Here is a 17,590-nt window from a genome sequence, read left to right as displayed (position 1 = left end):
AGAATCAGTGGCATCCCAGAAAGGTCTCCAAGTGTGAATTTGTAAGGTTTTTTATTTAAATATTTAAAGAAATGTTTATAAATTGATTTATATTTATATAAATTCATTTATATTAAATGGATAAATTCAATACGTTTTGTAAAGTTGACCTTTTTTTTTTTTTTACCTTTTTTTTTATTTGTATATAATTTAGATTTTTTGCTTTTTATTTGTTAATTTTTTTTTTATATATATATTTTGTATTTTTATATAATTATATTTAAATGGATATATCAAGTCTTTTAACTTTTCGTAACTGAGTTTTTCTTTTTATTTAATTGTTTAATTGATTAAAATATTGTACTTTTTATATTTATTTTTGTTTATATTTTTTTATTTATATTTAATTGGATTAAAACAAGTCTTTTCATTTTTATGCCAGGTTTTAAATATTTTAATAAGACATTTTTTTGTTAACTTAGACAAATGCATGCCAGCTCTTTCCCTGAGACAGCTCTAGTGAGTGCTCTTAATATATGTACAATCAGGGGGTGAGTGAAGTAGCACCTGGGGAGGCTTGAGTGTGTGTGTGTGTGTGTTTATATCTCTGTCTTGAGCAAGAGAGTTAGAGAGAGCAGCGAAGGGAGGGGTTGCTGCCCTGATGGACTATTTACCACCGGCAAACAAAGAGAAAATTCAAGGCGTCCACACGGGAGCTTCACAGCTATTTACAAATCGGCAAACACTCGTGTATGAATCCGGCCAAACGCTTGTGTTTATTTTCAGAAGTAACCACTCATTTAGATCTGAGTACGAGTTTACGCATGAAGCTGAAAACTAGTCAGCCTGTCAGGGTGGTTTGCCACTCGTCTCTCAGCGAGCTCTGCGCTGTGTGTAATTACGTGAGAAGAAAGACACATAGACCTCCCCTTCACATTCCCTGATCTAATTTGTTTGCCGGGTGACAGCAACACATCTGGAATTGTGGATGCTTATGTTGCTTTTTCTTAATGTGATGGTTTTTGAATCTAACTGTCCCTTGAAAGATGGATGTTTATGAGTTTGTGTAGCTTGGCAATACGATAAATAACCTTGCCGAAGTGTCGCAGGGTTTGAGGTTTCGCCAGCCTGCCAAATATGGATGAATGGTAAAGTAAACAATATAACTATGCAGGGCTTGCCACAATGAAATTGAGCGTTCCTGCCTCACATCAAAAGACTTTGGCTTTTTTTCTTGTGCTGTTTATAATGTTAAATAATGGGTTGGAATGCAGTTATCTCTAACTACTGTTTAAAAGTAGATGCTTGTAATGTTTTAGTATCTCGTGCTTGTCAAAAAGCACAGATTACTCTGGAATCCTTTGATGAGATGATAAAAGATGTTTATGTGGTGTACGTGCACTATGAACTGATCCAAACCTCAATCCAAACCTCAATCCAAACCATTACATTTCCTTTGTTCAATAGGATGAAGCAGTACATCTTGTAAAATACATTTAAATTCAGCTACTTCATTTTTTTTTTACAGTCAAAGAGGGTTTGGTTACATACATTGTGTGATTTCTGCTTGTTTTCACCCCACAAGTCTGTCCCTCAAGTCTCAAAACTTGTAAAATAGTCTCATCCTGAAAGTGGCAGAATGCTAAAATGGCAGCCGGCAAATTGAAGTCAAGGTATTTTCGTCTGCTAGTATAGAGAGGCTGTCAGCTGATGGAGTGTGTGTGTGTGTCTGCAGGAAAAGTAAATGGGGGTGGAAGTTTTGTTGAAGGGAAGCACGAGTGTTTGTTCCCGATGGCAGGCATCAGAGTGTGAATATGACCTCTGGTGGAAAAAAAGTGGGCGAGAAAAGAAAAGGCAACGGCTGCTGAGATCAACCTCTACTTTCAGGCACTCTGGACTACTGTTATTTTGTACCACTTTGAAATGGGCTGTTTCAGGCGGTCTCGTTTCCTCAGACACAGGGAAGAACGCGTTTTTTTTGTAGTAGTAGTGGAATAAATCCTGTTTATCTCTGAAATGGTGTGAAAGATTATGCTTAATTTCTTCATGCTGTTTTTACTGCTCGATAACTTGCCGAACCTCATACCAGGGAATATTTGCTTTGAATGTTTTTCTTTTTTCTGTCTCCCTTCCGCTTGTCTGCTGATCCCTGGTGAATGCATTAAATGAAGTTACTAGATATGAGTGCTTAAGGGGCCAGGGCCTCCCAGGCTTGCCAAGGCGCTCAGAAGCTTGGCTCACTCAACCATGTCATCTTTTCTTTCTCGTCGTCTTTTACTTTTCAGCTACTGGCTGACTTATTAGTATGGCAGGGCATTTCAAGTCTTCAAATACCTTCATTGAAAGACAATCAGGCAAGAGGAAGCATAATAAATCATTCATGTACATCTAATTCTTTTGTTCAAATTCATCAAATCAGTAAGGAGGAATCTTTATTGGTTACAATAAAGGACTTTTATATCTTTCCCTATGTTTAGCATATTATCAAGCTATTAATTCCTAAAGGAATATTCCATGTTCAATACAAGTTAATAGCATTCTGTGGAAAATTAGAATTTTCTGTATTTCCCAATACTTAAATGGTTGACTTGATTTAGAGTTTTAGGTGTTATGTTATCATGGCAACAAATTTAAATTGTGTATAACTTTACTCCAAAAAGTTTAAGTGAATTTTTTTTTTGGTTTTTTTTTTTTACACTAAAATCATGTTAATACAAATATAGTTTACATTGTGTAGCGATACTATTGAAACAGTGAGTATGTTAGTGTTTATAGATTGGCCCCAATCATTTCTGTTGTATGTGGCTCACTGCAATCTTTTTTTTTTTTTTAAAGAAAAGAAAGTACAGGTCAAAATAAATTTTTCATGCCACAAACGCTGTAGATTGAGCTTACCTCATTTTGAACCTGTAATATTCCTTGAATTCTTGTCCTCTCAAGCTAAAGTCTTCAATAATACAGTGGTGTGAAGGGGTCAGGGTACAGTAGCTGAGGCATTGTGATGGGTATTGAATGCAGAGAAGAACTGAATAGACACAGTCAGCTTCCCAGATACATGCTTAGGCCTGTAGAATGCAGAATGCTTTGCTTGTAACTGCACCGGTTGTCTCCTTTCATTATCGGTTAATGGTGCCCAACTTGACAGGGCCATGTGATAAACAGAGGAGCTGTGAAATCCTGGAGGTGGAGTTCTCGTCTGCCTGATAATGGGATCTCATCTGCTGTTGCGAATGCCTGCGGAACAGCCATCTGAGTGCATGAAATGCAAAGCATTCACAATTTTGGTTCCCTTTTCAGTCTCGTAAAGCGACTCCGAACGGCTTACATTTCTCCCAAACGCCTGGCTTGTTTTCCGCGCTGCTCGATATATCTGTCAGAATGCTGAGCACTTTACAGCATGCATTAGTTGAGAATTTATTAGAGCCATCAGGGTGGTTTTGATTATGTTACTGAGTGCATTTTGTGAAATACCAGTCGAATGCGTATGCATATTTGCTTTACCATGCCGATCATGAATGTCAGTCATCCAGATGAAATGTTTGTTTGCACATAACATAATGATGATTTAATATTCCTCGAATGAACAAGATCTATACATTGTTCCGGCATTCCCCGCACGGCTCACAAACACGCACCTTCCGTCGTGATTCATTTCTGAGCACTAATTAACTGTGTGCCACCGTGTCAAATTCATTGTTGTGTTTTTTTTTTCTCATGAGCCAGTAGCTAATCTCCCATTGGCTGATAGCAGTGATTGGTATCTCTTTGAAAACTGCATTCTCTAAATATCTTCCCTGTGCACAGAGAGGATCTCGCATAAGCAAGTGACTCAGGTTTCCTGTTGGGCACAATGTAAGTGCTATCAGGGCGGCTCGGGGAGATAAATATGGATGCACTTGAGTAAATGTAATAAATACGCCTGAATGTGAAGCTCAAACGCTTTCCAAGAGGGGAGGAGGTAGCCTGCTGGGGTGTGAGTGAGTGTGTGTGTGTGTAAGAGTGTACGTGTGGGTGCATGGCAGAGCTAAGGATTGTCAGGAGAAACAGAAGTCACACTGTCTCTGGCTCCCCTGGAGCTGGAAAGCGTTTGCCAGCACTGGGATCACTAGGGACACCTCCTCCTTTTGAAAACCTGACAGGCTACATGGTTTGCAGCACAATAAAGGGCCTGCAGTACACCAAACTCACTTCCTATTGATCTTAGCTGCCTCCGCAAATATAATGTTGGTGGAGAGAAAATTATTCTTACTGTTTTCTCTGTGTGTGTGTGTGTGCGTGCGTGTTGGTTTATTAGATAGTGAGATATTCTACAACATAAAACATGTCATTAGTATCTGCTATATGAACATGTTTACCATTTCTGAATTAAAAGCCATTTTATTCACTTGTTTTGTGGAGGCCTGAAGTCAAACATGTCTTGTTGGTGTTACTGCTCAGATTTAAGAGATAGAGAGAGAGGACAAAAAAAGAAAAAAGTGGGTGAACAAATATGCAGGAAGTTACTTATCTGTCCTGTGATACGAAAACAGTGGACTGCTTTAGACCCACGTGACTGAGGTCATTTGTTTATTTATACATTATATTATACATTTATTTACAGATTTATTTTATTTAAACAAGGTTGCTTATTTTTTATATCACATTGATTTGTTCTAATTAAAAGGTGATTTATTTTTTATTTTTAAGTTTGAAACCTTATTCCAATATATATATTCAAAGTGTAAGGAAAATATTTGATTACTTGATCAGACCACTTGACATTTTCAGAATCATTAAATCAAATTTTGTAGAGAGTGGAATACATGGATTTTTGAATGTTTGAAATCTCTGGCATCCTTTTAGCCATTCTGCTATCACAATTGTTAAATAATTTGGATTCTGCATGGAAACAAAATCGGCAACAAAGAATGCACGTTTCTTTTTAAATGCACAATTGTGAATACATGCTGCTTCCACGTTGGGCGGAGGGAATCGGAGTAATTAATTCATTATGTGAATATGCAAATGAGAATGAGAGCACCAACGCACAATGTATGTGTAATTTTCACTGGTTGTTTTGTTCTCAGTCCCAATCATTTTGGCAGCGAAGCACGGCAATAAAAACGGGGCGTTCATTATTGGACAGTGGACACTGAAAATCAATAGCCGGAATCTGTGGCTTATTTGAACGGTAGGATTGGCGTGTGTTTTCTATGATTATCTATTTGTTGTTATTAGTGCTACATAAGGTGGAGTCGTCAGCATGGACATTAATATTCCTTACAGCAGCCGTGTGAATCAGGATTCAACGTCTTGCTTACCGATGCAGTTTCTCTACCGTACCCCCACGGTTTAAGATCAATCACGACTCCCGTCCGATCATATGTCGCCGCTAATCATACGAATCCAGTCCGTGTTTTTGTTTTGCTCGCTTTTTAGAAGTGGTGTGTATGTGTGTGTGTATGTGTATGTGTATGTGTATGTGTGTGGTGGAGGGGAGGGGGGTAATTCTCCTTCACTAGTGTCTGGATAAAGAAAGACTAGGTCAGCCATGTGGATGCGTCTGTTGAACAGCTGAAGAGGAGGAGGAGGGGGTTCTACAGAAAGAGAGTGAGATAGAAAGAGCGAACGTGCTGTGTGTGCATATGAAAGAAAGCGCGAGGAGAGAGCGAGGGAGCGCGTGAGTGTGAGCGCGCGCGTGTGTGAAAAAGGAAGCGGAGTCTGTAAACGCCGAACTCACTGATTTCCTACCCTCCACAAACTCAAGCTTTTGGAGTTATTACACAGCGAAAAGGAGGAGGGGGGACCGCATACGTTCAGAAAACGAGTCCCCGGGCGGTCCGAATGCGAATAAATTAGTAAAGCGAGGTCGTCTTTTGTTGAGGCATTTGCCCCGTTTCTCCTCTGTATGGACAGCGGCTCTCTCAGGATAAAGTATCTACGTGATAGTGCTCAGCCCTCGGCTTCTTGGATTTTGGCCCAGGCCGAGAAGTTCGGCTGGGTCATTTTCAACGAACAGACGTGGAATTGTGTTTGAAGTTGTTTGCAGCAGCCCAATAGGAACTTAGATCATCATACTGGCGGGTGAGTAGTGCTTTGGCGACATTGGCTATGTACAAAAAGAAAGAAGACAGAGGGAGTTTAGAGGTCTTGAGTGGGTGGGAAGGTACATGGGGGGATAGAGATGGAATGTTGGCAATTGCTACAGGCTCAGAAGTTGAAAGCAGCAGCCTGTTTTTTTATTGCATGTTTCACTTTTGCTCTCGCTGTTGAAAGAGACAAGCAGTGTGTAATCTTTTTAGGATGTTTTATGACTTTCTAGTAAGTACTCAAGTTTCAGCCTTCTAACTTGCATCTTCTGTGTATAGTTCTTCTGTTTGTTTCCATTTTATTAAGTGAGGAACTCAAGCATTAAGTGAATTATTAATGCTCTGGTAGCAGCATAAATGGTGCATTTAAAGTTGGAGGTGCTGAGGAATGAGGATCTTCAATACATAAGCATGCTGTTTATCTCAGTGTTTAGTATTATCAAACACCATCACTACAGTGTGCTTTCTATGACCCCAACCCTGTGCTTTCCTTCACATGTTGGAAGGGACCTTTTGTTTACTGAAAACCCTGGGAGCAGGGGAGGAGAGCTTTTGGTAGACCTGCCTGACCAGTTGGAGTCTACTGTGGGACAGCCAAGTCTGCCTAACTTCCCTTTGTTAAATTGAAACTCATGAACCATGGCCTGTCATGGGAACAAATATGGCCTGTTATGGTCCTCCCAAGCTCATAGTGATGTGGTGTTGGTGAAGAGGGGTTGTACTTTTGGAACAGCGGTTCCACAAGGTTTTCACAGTAGTGTCATAGAAGAACAATTTAGGTTCCCCAAAGAACCTTTCAGTGATCAGTTCATAAAATAAACGTTGGTGTGATAAACATTTCAATAATCTAAAAACCTTTTCCTATCATGAAGAACGTTTTGAACAATGGAAAGGTTCTATGGATATTTAATGTTCTTTATGGAGCTACCATAGTAGATGTCAAGGATATTTATTTTTAAGAGTGAAGGTTGAAAAGTCGCAGCTTGCCTTATCTGATCTCGTTCTCCATGCTGTGCATGTGGTGGTAGCATCTTGTCCTTTTGGAGTATTGGATACTTGAAAGAACACGTGACTACGTTCAGTTCCTAGGGTTAGCTGGCTTTAAAGGATCCATGCCACTTTTTTTTCTCACTTTGCATATGTAAGAGATGTAGCTATTTGTGCTAAGAAGGGCCCACTCTTTTGTGGCCAAAAGTAATCATCCCCCACACTGGGATGTTTTTCCTCCCCAGTTGTGCAGCAACATTGTAATTGGTGTATTTAAAGCTTAGAGGTGGTCAATCACAATGTACAAGTAGTTTTGTAGGTTACCCAAAATTAGAAACCCAACATCAGAGATTAGTGGTCACACCAAAAACACAAAGATTAGGATTAAACATTTGCTAAAAGATGGAGTTGACCAGTCTGGAGACACACAGACATCAATAATCTGTAATCATAACATCTATGTACAGAGTATCTGTCCTAATCCTTTGGTTCATAGAAAATGGAGAGCGAGAGAGAGAAGAAAAGCTTTTATAAACCCCCGTTACACATGCCATGGCTTTGAGGGTAGCCTGAGGTGAAAGAAATCAAACATTTAGTGAAGCGTCTCCTGCAGAGGAACTAAAGACTACATCAAGGAACAGAATGTTTTCATTGTCTTTTGTTACATTCAGGGAAACCTGTTTGAGCTAGTTTACTTTAAAATGCACGGATGGCAAGTTTAATATTTGAAAGCAGCCTGTATGTGTGTAGCACTCATCCGCCATTTTTTTTTTTTTTTAAGGGTTGAGTTTTGAATACTGCTAATTAGGTGGCATTATGTGATTTTCCTCCTTGTGATCTCTAGTGAATGAGTGTGTTTACACGCAGGTTCTTAACTAGGGATGCTCGTAATTAACTGGTTAACCGACAGTAAGAATATTGACAGATTAATAATATTGGTTAAACGGCTTAAAAAGTCATTTTTAAAGTAGGCTTATTTTTTAAGATATTTTGAAAACTTTTGCTGCATGGTTAAAAATAGTTTTTGAGAGAAAAAGCGGCCCACGCTGAACGGCACAGATTGTACTACAGACTCTTTAAATTGAGTAGTGCAGCTTTTTATATGTTTGGTTGACTATTTTATTTTGATAATGAACTGGCTGCGATGTCGAGCAATGCTAGAACTGATAGGTTGTGTGTGTGCACGTCTGCGCAATCACTTGAATTGTTTCCTTGTAACAGTGGAAACAACTTGGAAACTCTCATTTATGGTCATACAGAAGAGTAAGACATCATTCAAAACTGTAAAGTTACTTTAATTTGTGCACACCCACAATAAAAACAAAATTGTGCTTTTGTAAAATAGAGAAAGCCAACAGGATGGCGCTTTGTGGCGTCTCAGTTTCCTTTCTGTGATCTTGTTTTTGGAACGGAACTCGGCAAATAATACTAGTCGCAGTTTATTTTCTTTCATTTTGTTAATCTGTAAATTGTTTAAGTGAAAATATTTTGCATATGATTCTATTCTATTTTTCTCGCTGCTGGTGTTTGATGTGACGATGTGTAAATCCTCATGTTCTTTATGCTGCCATTTGCGCTTGTAAAGCTTTACCCCAGGAAAACAAATAGTTATTTTTAATGGGTCACAGACACTACGGGTTATAGGGAAAAACATCCCTATTCTTAACCCAATTATGTTAAATAAGCTGACAATGCATGTGGTCATGTAAAAGACTCCTTTATCAGAGTTGGGTCACAAATGTCATAAACTGAGTGTCACAGCTCGATTTTTGGCCCTTACTTCGATTTCGCCCGGTTTACACATTACATATTATTCAAGGGCGCGTATGTGATGTAACAAAGTGTACTTACTACGGATGCAAGCGCATATAATATATTGCAAACTCAGACTCTTTCTGCTTGCACTGCCTATTTATTTAAGTACTTGGAATCAGATGCACAAAAGATTAGGTTTTGACGTCACTACTGGGTAATAACCTGTTTTTGGCATTGCTGGGTATTGGTTTGCATTTAAGCTGGGACATCATGTTAATTCAGCTGATTAATTAAGCAGATTTTTTTGAAGTTATCAGCATATCGGTGTGTATGTAAATGTGCTGAATGACTGAGTTCTCTTGCTCTTTTTAAATGACTGGTGAATGCTGTATGTTTTCATGTCCGTTATACATCTTAGTGCCGGGCCTTCATTTACAGCGTGTGGGTGTATGATTAACTGTGTCATTCTTCTCCCTTAACAACTGCTTGCCTCTTTGCTTGAGCAGCCGAGAATGACTACTAAATGTTTAATGCCTAAGCGCACAATGACATTTAGCCTGTGTGTTTTCCCTGCAAAAAAAGATAGTTCATCCTTTTGCGTTAAATTGAATTACTCACATCTTCGAGATGCGTTCTGTGTTATCCTCCACCTTAAAAGCATCAAACGGGGCGATACTCGGATCAAAGGCGGTGTGGCAGGGCTGACGGAGGGGTTTCTTCATAGAGTGTGTTGTAGCAGATCAGTTGGCGCGCGGTGGCTGCTGAATGTTTGACGGGGCTTGGGTAGGCATGTTATTTAATCTGCTCGCATGATAGAATTGGCTGTTGTTACGTCGCACATTTCTCCTCCGTCTGCTGAGAGAGGCCTCGACAGTAACGCAGGCCGATCTATGCAATGTTATGCTTAATGAATTGGAGAAAGGGCAGAGGTAATTAACATCACGTTTTGCATTGCATCGTGGGAAAACCTTTAGCAAAATGCGTGATTGACTGAAAGCTTATTATTAGTCTAAATTTGTTTCTGAAAGAGATTTGAGAACAGCTCAGATTGTTTTGAATGATTGCCTCGAGCATTTTCAGGTTGGGCTTTGTCTCGGTGAACTTGTAGGTAGACTCTCCTTTGTTTACAAGAATGTGTTGGCACTTTCCCCTTGATAATAGATACAGTAACCACAGGCGCCTTGCTCATAGCCCTAGTGACAAAGAGACCTGACACTGTCAAACTATAAACAGCCCAAGCAGCTGAGTTGTCTGAATGCTTCCACAGCAGCAAGTACTAAGAGCAGATTGATATCTGTCTGGTAATAGGCTCGTCTTTGTTTGACTCATTCCTCGGGCTTCACGGGTACACGGTATGGCGTTTCAGCGACACTCTCTTTGTCTTATTTGTTGTTCATTCCTCCGTTTATTCGACCCATGCCCAGGTGGTTGATTTGTAGATGATGAATTTAACCTGATAAACTTGGATCGGTCGGTTTGTGCATTAAACATACATCTTGGGTGAGAAGTGGCCTTGTTGATGTCAAATAAATGTAAACCTGAGGAGCGCGAGAAGTTAATGGGTATAATTGAAATTGATATTTTTTTAATAAGCCCTAAAGCAGCTGAGCCCTTTGCTCGAGATGTCTCGCACATGTTAAGTGAGAGGGGACATCTGGACCTGTTAATTCAGCACATGGTCATAAAGTGAGGTTGGGGGTCCCATAGGCCCCACTGTTTTCCTGCTCTGTTAGGGATGTCAGATGGAGTCTTTTATGCCTGCACACCCTTGCTAGTATTCACTCTGTCCTTGTCCTTGTAGAGAAACACTCTCTGTGGTGATAAACATATTATAAAAATGCAGTCCTCACTCAAGTGCTTTCATCTTGAAAAGTATGTTGAGTTGAAGCATTTCTCACTTAGAAAGGATATAAATTTCTTAGACTGCTGGAATGGAGCACAATCTGTCCTGCAACGATTCATAAATATCCTCATTTTTTTTGCAATATGTGTGTTATGGAAATTCTTTCATTATTTTACTCATCGTCATGCCATTCCTACTCAGTATTGTTATCTTTCTTACATGAAACACAAAGGGAAGCAGAATGGCCTAAGGCAGTTTGTCCATACAATGAAAATTGATGCGTTTTTTAAATGCCAAGCTCAAAAATACCAAAGTATCATAGAATTTAATTTCTGATTTTCAGACTATCACAATACTGTGATAAATTGTGGTGGACAAGCACTCAAGATCTCTGTTAGTCATGCTACACTGTCAGTAAGGTCCAGTTGAACCACATCTATCTAAAAAAACTATAGGCACAGACAAAAGATACATGGGAATGCTGCAATCTGTATTCAGAAGTCAGGCATGTTGATTTCTTTAGAAGAATATTTCATTTTAAAGTATTTTTAATTAACAATGGACTAATCAGCCATTTTGTACTTTTCAGTTACATCGGCTGTTCCAGGGCAGGGGATTTGTTTTGGTCATTTCTTTTTTTTTTCTTCCAGGTGATGAGTTGTCTTTGTGTGACACAATATGCATATTGTTCTTTATAAGCCAGGCCTGTTGTTGTTGAATAATGATTGCTTTGATGGATCAAACTATATCTCTGTGAGATCAAATAAACCTTTAGTCAAATCTAACGGCTGGCAGAAGAAAACAGCACTCTAGATTTCAGTCCTTGACTCATCCTGTTAGTGTATAAATAGTTTCATTATCAAGTAGTTGAATGTAGGCTATGTGTCCAGAAACGTTTGCGGCTGTGAAAATAATTACCTCATCTAGAGAAATATGAGTGCATGAGGGAAAAGGTTAAGAATGAAGTTATATGCCTGTAATGAAAGACCATATGATGACAATCACGTGGCCTTGTTTTGTCGACCACATATAGAAAAAAAAGTTTTCAAATATATTTCAGTTTAAAAGAATTTCGCAATATAACTGTATACTACATTTTTAATCAAATAAATGCAGCCTTGGTGAGCATAAGAGACGTCTTTCAGAACCGTTAAGACATCTTACCAACCCCAAACATTTGAATGATACAGTGTATGTTGTGTGTTGCTTTGGAATAATAGTATGTTTTTCGGACATCTATTTGCATGTGTATCTTCCAATAAAGTGCAAACAGGGCAAAATAGGAAACATCCAACATTATCACGACGATGTGTTTTTGTCTTGATTAATCCACAGGGTGTTTTAGATGCTGTTGGAATATTGTCTGTCTTTATCACTGTCTTTTAAGTAGGCCAGCCTCAGCACGGGGGTCAATAGCGTGGCCTGTAGGGAATTGTGACTGACTTGTTTGACGTCAAAAGATCGGTTCCCTGAAGCAGCGTAATTAACCTTTTAACAAGAATTTCACGTGCTTGTTTTCTGTTTATAATGTATTGTTTGCTAACCTTTCCTCTGAAATCTGCCATGATCCATTACATTTTGAAAACAGCTGCAAAGAGGAATGAACAAATTGAATTATTTCCAAAATAGCCTCTATTTTCTGCCACAATATTATCATATGAAAGAATCATCAATGGAATTGCTTTGGAACAGAAATGAGTAACTTGGACATGGACCTGTGTTTTAAATTAAGTGGTTGAGATTTTGTGCTTAGACATCCGAGTGTCTCGTTTTGATCTCCGTTTATGTTTCTAGGAGGTGAACAAAGCAGGTCGCGGGTCTCGCCACCTGCAAACCATTTTCACTTTTAGTCACCCGAGATGAAAAAAAAAAAAGAAACGAGTGACACGTTTCAAACTTTCAAAGGCACCGCGTGACATGCTTGTAGTTTCAGATCTTATTTTGGTGAGTAAACATTTAAAGCAGGTGTATCACAGCTTTATTTATGCATTAAATCTGCTGTTGGCTCTGAATTATACATTAGCCAGTAAATAATGCATCAGCCTCCGCTCCTCAATGATTACTGGCCAAGATACAAATGGCGAGTTTGATGATGATATCCTCGCTGATCGTTTTAGCTAGTTTAGTATCGGCTCCTGAGGATATTTTCTGCCGCTATTGTGATTGGATGCAATTTGAGTAACGGACACGTCACTGGGAGTTTTTTTTTGATCGTTTGTTTTATCTATCTCCTGCGGTTGAATGCCCCATCAATAGAATGGATGTAGGAATGTATTTTCTAAACATTTATCCTAGTGAGAAATAATGAAGAGTTTGTCACTTTAAGAGGCTTCGCACATAATTATTGTAGGGCGGCATTAACTAGTTTTTCCTTTTAGCTTGACCTCTGTTTTAACCTGTGCGACTGGGCTGGTGTCATAAGAGCTACTGACACCTTTGATTTGATCCACTTCATTTGTCATCTCTTGCTCAGGAATAATTACAGCAGTGGCAGGCTGAGCCCTGGGGAGCGCTCAAGCTTATGACCTTTTTGTTCCCTTAAACATGAGCCAGAGACAAAGGCGCAGAAGAGCTGGAGTTGTGATTAGGAAAATAATGGCTCTGACAAGTTAGAGATTAAATTGTAAACAGGCCGCGAGACATATCAATACTTGCTGAGGTAATTGATTTTGCTACCGCGGTTTCACTGGCCGTAACCGGCTGTTAACGCTGCATTAATGAACGGGGGATTTCAGATCGAGGTTAAAACCTCGCCGTACACTGAGACCTTTGCTGTTTGTTTACCCTTGTTGGAGCAGGCTGCGTATTTGTCGTAGCCTTTCACATCATCTTCGATTACAATAAATCAATGAGACCTGAATGGTAACGTTTGAAAATTACAAGCTTGTTGTGTCGTGTGCCATTGGAGGACAAAAAGGAGCGCAGGGGGGTGGAAACACAAACTGTGGTCATAGAATCAGCTCAGTGCTCCTGTTCTTCATCAGAGTGAAGTGGCTCCATCAGAGCGGGAGGGAAATTATACTCTATTGTGGCAATACACCACAATCCCACTCCATTCGCCATTAAGCAGAGCTATTGCATATTTACATTCCCACTTGATAGCACTGCTTTCTATCAGGGATGGGACAGTGATTGCATCCATTTAGAGACATTTGAAACTCTCTTTTCCTTATCAGATCTCAATTGGTTATGTTTGTGAGAATCATTAAGATGGTGTGTTATTCATTCACCAATAGATTCTACTGTATTTACTGTAGTGGAAAAAGTGTGTATGTGTCTCTGCACATCAGAGCCCACAGGGTTATGCAGAATCATGGCTTCCGCAGGGTCACGGTGCTGTTCACCGTCGGGCCAGTGTTAGTCATCTGTGTGACACATCATCAGTTAAATACACCGTGACCTCTCCATTCATTTAAAAACTAGATTACACTGTTCTGGCTGCTCTGCTACAGTAAACTACAGCCATTCTTCTGTATTAACTTAAAGTAATGCAGTGTTTACCTAATAGTAGTTTTAAAACACAGTGCATTAAGTGCTGTATATGTAAAGCATACAAAGATGTAAATGATTATATGCTGAGAAATAGGGTGGAGTTGTGAATGATTCATGATTTTTTTCTTTCTTTTTTTTTTGTAAAGCTTTAGAAATTGTGTGTATGTGTGTTTATAAGTGTGTGTGTAGATATACTCTCTCTCTTTTCTCTCTCTCTATCTCTCTCTCTCTCTCTCTCTCTCTCTCTCTCTCTCTCTCTCTCTCTCTCTCTCTCTCTCTCTCTCTCTCTCTCTCTCTATCTATCTCTCTCTATATATATATATATATATATATATATATATATATATATATATATATATATATATATATATATATATATATATATTAGGGCTGTCAAAAGATTAATCGCGATTAATGGCATCCAAAATAAAAGTTTGTGTTTACATAATATATGTGTGTGTACTGTGTATAATTATTTTGTATATATCAATACACACACATGCATGTATATATTTAAGAAATATTTGCATACATATACTGTATATATTTATATATAATTTATATTATATATAAATATAATTTTTTTATATATATAAATTACAAATTTTTCTTAAATATATACAAGCATGTGTGTGTATTGATATATACAAAATAATTATACACAGTACACACACATATATTATGTAAACACAAACTTTTATTTTGGATGCGATTAATCTTTTGACAGCCCTAACATACATACATACATACATACATACATACATACATACATATACACACACACACACACACACACACACACACACACACACACACACACACACACACACACACACATACATACATACATACATACATACATACATACATACATACGTATACATACGTATTAGAGATGCACCGATTGATCGATTTTCACGTGATCGGCCGTGACCGGTGACCGGCCGGTCAGTCTGACAAATGCCGATTTTATGCCGGTCAAATGCACTCGGGCGCCGCATGATTAACATCGCGCAACATCAGCATCACACGTGCACACGGAACACACATGTAGGAAACCTCATGAATTACGTCCGTTCAGACCGCAAGCACGTATTTTTTTTCGGCGTGCATGTTAATCAATGAGTGCATTCACAACGGGAGCAGGAGCAGCGCGTGAGCGTCAAGCAGGAGCGTCGCGAGCAGTGAAGCGCGTGTTTCGGCGCCGAGTCTATTTGCTGCACTGCTCACGCTCAATTAAAGGGAAAGCACACTTTTGATGGACAAAATAGCCTAAATAGGGTTTCACAAAAAAAGTGCCCAAAATGCACAGAATTTGCATGTTTTAACAAGAACTGGAGTAGGCTGTGTCAGAAAAGAAAACGAAGACTAATATTTATAGAAAATGTACCCATTTAAACTTGTTTTATTCAGTTTGTACAAGTGATTGCAATAGGCCTGTGTGTGTGTGTGTGTGTGTGTGTGTGTGTGTGTGTGTGTGTGTGTGTGTGTACTTTGAGAAATATCTTTATACTGCAAGGCTATATTTATTTTATTTTTTATTTATATATTATTTTATTGCCATTCCCTGTTTTCATACAGACGTTTAGTTTGCTAAATACATATATAAAAAAATTATTGGATACTGAATGTGAAAAGGAAATGGTTCTTCTATAACACTGCACTTTAGATGTGTGTGAATTACCCACACCTGGAGTAATTTATATAGTTCTATTTTATAGCGTTTATCTGTTCAAAAAAATATGTACTATGCAAATTGTAAAATGTTCTATTACAGAAAAGATATAAAATAAATATTTGTGTGTGCTGTAAAGTGGTTAGAAAAAATTAAATCGGAATCGGCTAAAATCGGTATCGGCAGGTCAAACTTAAAATGAAAATCGGAAATCGGAATCGGCCCAGAAAATTGTAATCGGTGCATCTCTAATACGTATACATACATACATACACATATTTATAGAGAGAAAGAGAGAATTTTATTTTTTGCACGTGTAGTTGGCTGTGTGTGAACTAAGGTATTCACTAAAGTTCATTAAATCTTTTCTTGTCTTGTGGAGAGCTACTAGCCCATATGTAGAGGCTCTGTTTGGAATTCAGCCTGTCCGATTTGATCTGCCATTCCTCTGGCAGGCCGTTCCCTATTGAGCCTTAAATGTTTGTTTTTTTTGTCCGTCCAAGAATACCTGTGAAGTACTGTAGGTCGGCCCTAGAAGCTTTTGAAGCATGCAGGGTCCACTAGAGATGCATTCACACCCAACAGCAACCACCCACAAGGCTGAGGCATGAAATCTTTTCATCATTATATGCTGTAAGATGCCAAATTCAACCCGAGCCAAACACTCACACAAGCAGCAGCAACAAGCAGAGGTGCTGCTTAAATTTATGTTTGATTTGCTATGAACAGCGATTCCATATTTGGCAAAGCTAAGTATCCTATTTTGTTTCAGCTTGGGTGTTCAATTGTTGTGTCAGGAATACTTCCTCTGGCCCGGCCTCTTAACTTTCTCTACAAAGGAAGGGGTCTTCCTCAAATCAAGTGATTTCATCCCTTTGGTATTTAAATAAAGATTTCCATCTTGATAAAACCAGCAGAGCGCCTTTCCTTTGGTAATGTGGGCACTGTTTCAGTCCCGTCCTGTGTCAATTAAAGGAGCACTAATCTGTTTGAATAATCGTCTCTGTTGCATATAGGGGGAAATAAAGGGTTAAAGACATGGGAAATGTGTGGGGGTGTGGGGGGTTGAAAAATTTGGATTCCTAAGTGCTTATCACCTCAGTACAATCCGCCACTCCGCAAGGATAAATATTTAATGACGGGGAAGCTGAAATAGAGCCCTAACAGACTGGGGAGAAATGGATCTGCTATTTATACGTTATACAGTTCCATAAACCAAAGGAACGGTTAGATAGCCCAAGGTTATTAGTGTACGTGCTGTTGATTCATTCACGTGTTTGTCTTTCTGAGAATCGCCTTGTATATTCAAAGGGAATTTGGTATTGTGCCTTGGCACTGGCTTGTAAAATGGCTGCAGAGAGTCTTGAGGCTTGAAGCGAAGTGTTGTAAGATTATCCTAATATTTGTCTGAACAATTTATCAATTGACACAGCTCACAGTCTTGAGTGTTTCTCAATAGCAAATATATAATCTTTCCATTCCCAGCATTGGCTAGAATAGTTAATGAGTATAGTTGTTGGCATCTGCTTTTACTGAGCTTAGTTTGTGTAGTTTTTTGTTTTGCAACCGAAGCACAGGCCACTAGGGATCTTCTCTGGATACCATTTAAATATTCACTTGAAAAAAATAAAACTAGTTATTGCCTGAGTCATGGTATTACACGGAGACTGTGCGGAATGTTCTGGAGAGCGGCAGTGTTTTGACAGTTGTGCATCACTATTTCTATGGGTCATTCAAATGTCATTAGAAGTGGAGTGGCGCAGCCGTTGCCAAGTTGAAAAACGATCCTCC

At 38.9% G+C, this 17,590-nt stretch overlaps 1 protein-coding gene across 2 annotated transcripts in view; it reads left to right on the top strand.

Annotated features, from left to right (window-relative positions):
• The first annotated feature begins 5,426 nt into the window (after positions 1 to 5,426).
• Positions 5,427 to 17,590, top strand: part of rerea (arginine-glutamic acid dipeptide (RE) repeats a) — a 108,938-nt gene continuing 96,774 nt past the window's right edge. For both annotated transcript variants that reach the window (XM_084428748.1, XM_084428747.1), the window contains exon 1: positions 5,427 to 6,042. The gene's annotated coding sequence lies outside the window, so the exon portion shown is untranslated. The remainder of the gene's footprint in view (positions 6,043 to 17,590) is intronic.

Source organism: Rutilus rutilus, assembly GCF_951802725.1.
Source record: "Rutilus rutilus genome assembly, chromosome: 13".
NCBI lineage: Eukaryota > Metazoa > Chordata > Actinopteri > Cypriniformes > Leuciscidae > Rutilus > Rutilus rutilus.
This window is presented reverse-complemented; position numbering and strand designations above follow the sequence as displayed.